Source organism: Humulus lupulus, chromosome 8, assembly GCF_963169125.1.
Source record: "Humulus lupulus chromosome 8, drHumLupu1.1, whole genome shotgun sequence".
In the NCBI taxonomy this organism is placed as follows: domain Eukaryota; kingdom Viridiplantae; phylum Streptophyta; class Magnoliopsida; order Rosales; family Cannabaceae; genus Humulus; species Humulus lupulus.
Genome location: NC_084800.1, coordinates 6,408,856 through 6,416,001, shown reverse-complemented (window position 1 = coordinate 6,416,001; position 7,146 = coordinate 6,408,856). Strand labels below are relative to the sequence as shown.

Below are 7,146 nucleotides of genomic sequence, written 5' to 3'. Positions count from 1 at the left end.
ATCCATATCTCTGATGGGCCCGGGTCATACCCGGCCCAGACCCAGTGTTCCCATAAGCCTATAAATACAGGCTATAGAACATTGGAAAAATGGATCTCTCTTCAACGAGTATACAGTTAATCTGTCAAAATATAGAGAGAAACTCCATTGTAAAGGGCTTTCCAAGCTCTAATACTATTGACTCGTGGACTAAGGCTCATTAACGCCCCAACCACGTAAAAATCTCGTGTTAACCTTCTACTTCTCTTATCGTTACTCTTAAATATTCATTAATATAGTTACCGAAAATCTCGGTAAACACTACTCATTTCGGGAACATAAAGTACATTCACTAATGTAACTTTCTTTCCGGAGGTGAAGTAGACATCAATAGTACCTTGGATTTGCCCTCATTACCCATTTGTATCTCATGGTTGCCCTTTGATTCTTCAAAGGTCTTGAACAATGATTTGTCATAGGTGACATGGACGGTGGCACATGTATCATACCACTACCCTTTCACCTTGCCTTGGACCGCATTCACCTCACTAAGGGTAGCAACTATGTTTTCCTCTTGAGTTGCGTTCACCTTAGGTCTTTGTTGATCTTTTCTATGCCTACACTCTCTAGCATAGTGACCCTTTTTCCCACACACAAAGCAAGGACATGTCTCGCCCTTAAACTTGTTTGGGTTGTTTTCTAGACCCAAAGGTTTCTCATTACCCTTTTTCCCTTTGTTTTTGGGATGTTTTGGTTGTGACACCGCATTTTCTTTGGAAGTCTCTCCATTAGACCCCTCCACAAGTTTATCTCTACATATCGATTCCTCTTCGATTCGAATATGCTTTTGGATCTCCTCCAAAGAATAATCCTCATTTTTATGAAGGATTCTTTTCCTATAGCTCTTCCAAATTGTTGGTAATTTAGCCACTATAGCACCAACTTGAAAGGCCTCGGGAAGCTCTGTAATATCCAACATTTTCATAATACATTTATTTATTATAAATCAAAGTTTTAATACATAAAATGTACAACTTTACAAATTTAAGAAATAGTAATGGAAAAATAGTGTTTAAAATATGATTTTATGTTTTTAATGAGATTAAAGAAAGAGAAACTTGAGTAGTCAAGTATTGGACCCAAATGTCATATAATTTTAATTGGGGATTTTTATAAAAATTAAGAAAGTTTGGCTAAAGGGCTTATTTGAAAAGAATTTTAGTATTTTGGGTCCAAGTGTAATTTTTAAAAATAAATAAATAAATAAATAAATAAATAAAATAAAAGGCTTCAGCCTTTCATTTTACCCGAGCCCCTCTCTCTCTCTCCTCAGAAAACCTCTCTCTCTCTCTCTCTCTCCCTCTCTCTCTCTCTCTCTCCTCTGCGTATTACTGTTGCCGACGACGCAGGAGTACTTTCCGGCCACCATTTTTAGCCACGCGCCGGACCGTTGGATTCAGAGGCCTCCGAACTATCGACCCACGCGGGAATCTAGAGCTCACTCGCCGATTAAACGCCTCAACCACTCGATTTAAGTTCGGCCACCCCGCGACTTCAAAGTTGCGATTCGGCCACCTCGGGCATCCGTTTGCCGATCCGTCACCACCATCGTGCTCCTCGTGTTGTGGGCTTCAAAACCCAATAACTTGTTCCTACATCTATCATAGTTGGGTGGTGGGCCCACCACGAGCCACCGCGATCCACCGTAGACTGACGGTCGAAACTTAGTGTTCGAGGTTCCGAAGTACGTTTTGAGTCTCAGAAAATCATCGTTTGACTTATTGTGGAACCCGATCATTTTGGTATAGTTTCTTTAACCTATATATTGTGATTTAATTGTGATTGATTAGAGTAATTGTTATTATGTGTATTTATGGTATATAATTATATATTATTGATATATGGAATATTTTCTGTAATTTACTGGCTGTCTGGGATTATATATATTTTTTATACAGGTTTTGATTTTGGAATTGTCCACTTTATAGCTGTTGTGCTGTCTAATTTTCTAGAAAATATTAGATATTAAATAAAGTATAAAAATACATATTTAATTGATTTTATATTAATATGGAAATTATTATGATTAAGTAATTTTAATTATTATTGTTATTATTTTGTTAAGTAAATCAAGAATACAGATTCATATATATATATATATATATATGAAAAGTATGATTTATAGTAAACCTATTATCTAACCATTATTATTGTATATTAATATTTGAATATTAAAATAATATCAAATATTAGTTTCTTACAGTTATTGATATTTGTAAGACCAGTGAAGTTTGGAGAAAGTATATTTATTATATCACTGGAATTGATATTATGACTAATTAATAATAATATAAATATTTATATTTATATTATTATCATTATATTGATTATTACAACTTTATGTTAAAAATATGATTTCTTTTATAAAATGACTATTTGAATATATACATCCATATACGTATTGCTATTGAAGTATTTTGTTATTAATATCGAAATAAGTTTAATTATAGACGATAATTATTATTTTTGTTGGGATTATTATTATTATTATCATAAGGGTACATTATCTTATGAGCAAGGTTTAAAGCATGGTTTTATATGAAGAGTTATTTGCATTACGTTGATAATAATTTATTATTATCATTTATATAGTTTCTGGTATTATTAATATACACTATCAATAGTGTATATTTATGATTTTGATAGAATTTAATAAATGATGTGCCTTGAATAGGATTTGTATGGATTTGATTGATTGACTCTTGGTGAGGAATTTTAAAATAAGCTAAGGACCTAAGGTAAGTAAATCTCACCTTTTGTGCTTAAGTGTAAGATGCATGACTACATTGATTGTGTACATGTGATGAGTTAAGTATGGTATGATGATGATGCATATAATAAGTATGTGAAAAATGGTTATATGAACACCATAAGGGTGTTGTGTGATATGTAATTGATGAATTCTGTGATATGTGAAAGATGTCTTACTTGGTTAAGAATGATATGAATTATGTGCAAGTATGTGTTCTTATGTTGATGGATATGTGGATTACTCTATGTTCATGATTTGTTATATGTTATGATATATGAAGCGTTTAAGTTTTTAGGCTGGAAACCTTAGACCTGAGCCATAGCTCTACGTTAAGGTATAACAACGCCACCAACCCAAAGCTTCATGTATTATGACTAAAGATGTTTTGAGTTATATGAGATGTGATACAATGCCTTGATTGAATACCATCAACATCAGTCATGAACACGAACATTGGCATTTCAGCATCAGCATGTATGCATGGCATGTACAGTTATGTGATACATTATTATGTGATATAAGACCATGCATATGAATATGAGAAAAGTTATGAAATGTCTTGAAAAGTCTTATGTAAAGTTAAACATTTTAATGACACAAGGCTTAAGCAAAATGATAATAAGATGTTTAAAAAGGGTGCCACTGTTTTGATGAAGCAATCAAGTAAGTTCAGTAAAGAAGACGGAAGTCTATAAGACTTATAGTGGCTGCCCACTAGTGTGGGCTAGGTCAGAGTTGACCATTCAGATATGTTTGCCATGTTTCCGTCTTTCTCCTCCATATGTGTAATAAGTATGGCAGCTATGGCAACGATGAAATGAATGTTATGATGAGCCTAGCTGAGATGATGGCTAGCCGGAGGAGAACCCATGGGATTCTATATGATATGTGTAACAAGCCCTGCAGGCATTGGCTGAATCAAACAGTGTGCACAAGTGAAATCGGGCCCATAAAAATGTGAAACTAAAAGAAAGAGCATAAAAGTAAAGTTTGAAAGTGCATGAGCAATAAATGAAATGCATAAGTATATAAGTCAGCATATTAGTATATGTGCACTACAAACTCACGACATTCATGTGTATGTGTATGCATGAGATTTGCTTACTGAGCGTTAGCTCATTATGTTATTTTCTAACATTTTTCCAGGTGTGGCTTTAGCTGTTGAGCAACTTGTGGAGCACGGACTCAGTAGCAATGCAATAATGGTTTAGAGTTTTCATATGGCTGCCTTAAATTTAAAGTATTCATACGTGTAATAATTTCTTCTAATAAGTTTATATAAAAGTTTAAATTTTTCTGTATTTCTTCGTATCATTTTATTTAATTCTTTTGGTCAAGTGCCTTACATACTCGTAAACCCTAGAATTATGAGTATGTGGCAGACGTACCCTACCTTAGGGACGTTACAAGCTCAATCTTTAACATTTTCAATTTATTAACAATAATTTGCAATTCATGAATTTGAGGAAGAATAGGTTTATCACCAAAAAATTTGAAATCGAAGTATTGAGATATCAAAAACTTTTTGGTACCTTCCTCTTCCGCCTTAAACTTTTTCTCAAGTGCATCCCATATCTCCTTGGCCGATTTGGCCTCAGTGTAGAGGTCATAGAGCCTATCGGATAGGGCGTTGAGGATATGACCCCTACAAAGAAGGTTGTCCTCCTCCCTCTTCCTTCTCTTCTCCACCTCCTCGGGAGTGTCTTTGTCAGATGGCTCGGCTAAAGGTGCCAAGGATGACTCAAGGATGTAGGCAATTTTAAGAGTGGTTAAAAGAAACATCACCTTGTCTTGCCACCTAGTAAAATTGGATCCATCAAACCTATCCAATCTCACTAGGTCTTCGTTCATGATCTTGATTGTCTCCCTTTCCATTGAAACAAAAAGGGATAAGCTTTTGAATGTTAGGAAAAATTGTTTTGCCTCAATGGAAATTGATAATAATATGACAACTCTATGCAATATATTACAAATAAATAATGATTGATTGAATAAGATTACAACTCTATAACTGAAAATACAAATAAACTAAAGAACAATAAGAAGAGAAGAAGAATAGAATGGTGAAAATACAACTCAAAGCAAAATGCTACAAGTAAAGTAAAATGTTTGAAATAAAGAAAAGAAGATTACAACTCAAAACAAGAAATACAAATAAACAAAAGAGAAGAATATGAAGATGAAGAGAAATAGAATAGAAAGAAAGAATAAACAAACTAAATAGAAGCAACTCTCACTCACACTACCAAAGTGAAGAGTGTTGGGGATCACCAACTTGAACAAGATTTGAAACATTTGTCCAAAAACTTATTTCCCCCTAACTCAAGCACTAAGGGATCTCTCACAGATTATAGGAAATGCTTTCTAGAATTATCAAGCCTCAAGGTGTTTCTAGCCAAGTGCTATAATAGATAGAAATGTTGTGTCTTACAAGTGAGCTATAGGCTCCTATTTATAGAGTTTAGAGACACCCTTTGAATTTCAAATTCCACCAAGCCCATGGCTGCTACCAATGTTTAATTGCATTAATATGGAATTAAAAAAAGAGATTTGAGAGTTATTTGGGTTTTTTGAGCCGTTCAACAAAGATTGAAAAAACTGAAAATTTGTCAATTTTTGGCCTGTGGCCGCGGCCACCGACTAATTTCAGCACTTAAAAATGTGTTGTTTTTCCAAACGGTTCCAAACCCTCCCAAATGATTTTGTAACTCCCAAAACACATTATCGGGGTTAAAATCATATCTCTAACAACTATATCACATATGACTTTATGAAATTCATCTCAATATTGTGTAACAACAATTTTACACAATAAAGGGTAATATTTGGAAGTTACAAATTTGTAACACTAAATATGTTACATTATTTGGATATATTTCATATATCTAAATATTGTAACTCTCTATTATATGTTACAATATGTGACACACTTTGTCACATTTATTTAATGTAAACATTATATTATAATATAATATAATATTACATTATATTATAAAATAATATAACATAGATCATATCGTAGATTACCTAATCAGTGAAAATCCAATGCACTAATCAAATATTAGGACTCGTTTTTTTGAACATATAATTACAACTATAAACCACTGTGACCTAGTCACTATAATTGTAACTATCCATATGTTCAGGATTTTATAAATGTTTGTATTATTTCAATAATCACGTAATAAAACAAGCAAGCAACACGGTTGTCATACTAAATGATTTCTACTACTTTTATTGACAATATGAAATTGTGTTACATGTCCGACATGGTTTTATAAGGGCATAAAACCCAACAGAACCACCACCATATTCCTTGCATCTTGGGCTTCAAAACCCACTAAATAATCAGACCCAATGGTCACCGGAGTTGGAAGTCAATGTTCGCCAGAATCCATGGTGATTTTCGAACCTTCAAGCGTAGATCTATGCTTTTCCAAGCCATTTCAAACTAAACCACTGCCACCACGATATTTCCCATGGCTTGGGCTTTAAAACCCAGTAGTTAGTTTTCCGAACCACCACCGTGGAGTAGTGGCGCCACCACTTACTCCGTCCATTCTTTTAGGGCTCACAATGCGAGCCCTAAAAACATTCTATTAGGACTCGTGCGAGTCCTAAAAAACCTCAGTTTTTAAGGCTCTCAAAAAGAGGACTCGCGCCCCGCGAGTCCTAGAAAGCCTTTTTTGCAGTAGTGTTTGATGCCTTCATATTCTAAAAAGGATTATGAAATTGTTAATGTTGTTGAGGTATTTTCTCTTTTACACATAACTATATTTTACTTGTTTATGAATTTATATATATTTAGCATAGATATGTATTTTGTTTTTATTGTTGATTGGATTGTTATTTATATGTTAGGTTATATATATATGTATATATGTGTGTTATATGATTGATATTGAGCATATATTGATTAAATTGGTTTGTTTTTGTTTTGTTTTCAAACATGTGTGGATTTATATATGTGTTAGTATATACTATATGTTTGAATGTTAGTATTAGAAGTTTATTTGGAATTATATATGTGTTAATATATATAGTGAACTTTGTTTGATGTTAGAAAGTAATTTATGTTTTTTTTCTAATTATTTATGAGTGTTGAAAATATTAAGTTATTAATTAAGTTTATGTTTTAATGATATGAGTTGGTTAGAATTGTGATTTTCTTTAGAATTTTTTTTAATTTATTATTATTTTTAAATTTATTAATTTTTTTATTTCGAAAAAGACGACATGTCGTCGTTGTAGGTCCTAAAATAAAAAAAAAAAAATTTGAAAAAGACCTACAGAGACAAGATGACGTCGCAATAAGGTCCAATTTATAAAAAAAAAAAAAAGATTTTGCGAGTATC

At 32.8% G+C, this 7,146-nt stretch overlaps 1 long non-coding RNA gene across 1 annotated transcript; it reads left to right on the top strand.

The window, feature by feature from the left end:
- The first annotated feature begins 1,297 nt into the window (after nucleotides 1-1,297).
- LOC133793458 (uncharacterized) lies at nucleotides 1,298-4,145 on the top strand. The gene is made up of 3 exons (XR_009874829.1): nucleotides 1,298-1,781; nucleotides 2,714-2,777; nucleotides 3,938-4,145. It is a non-coding gene; the product is annotated as an uncharacterized LOC133793458 (long non-coding RNA).
- The last annotated feature ends 3,001 nt before the right edge of the window (nucleotides 4,146-7,146 follow it).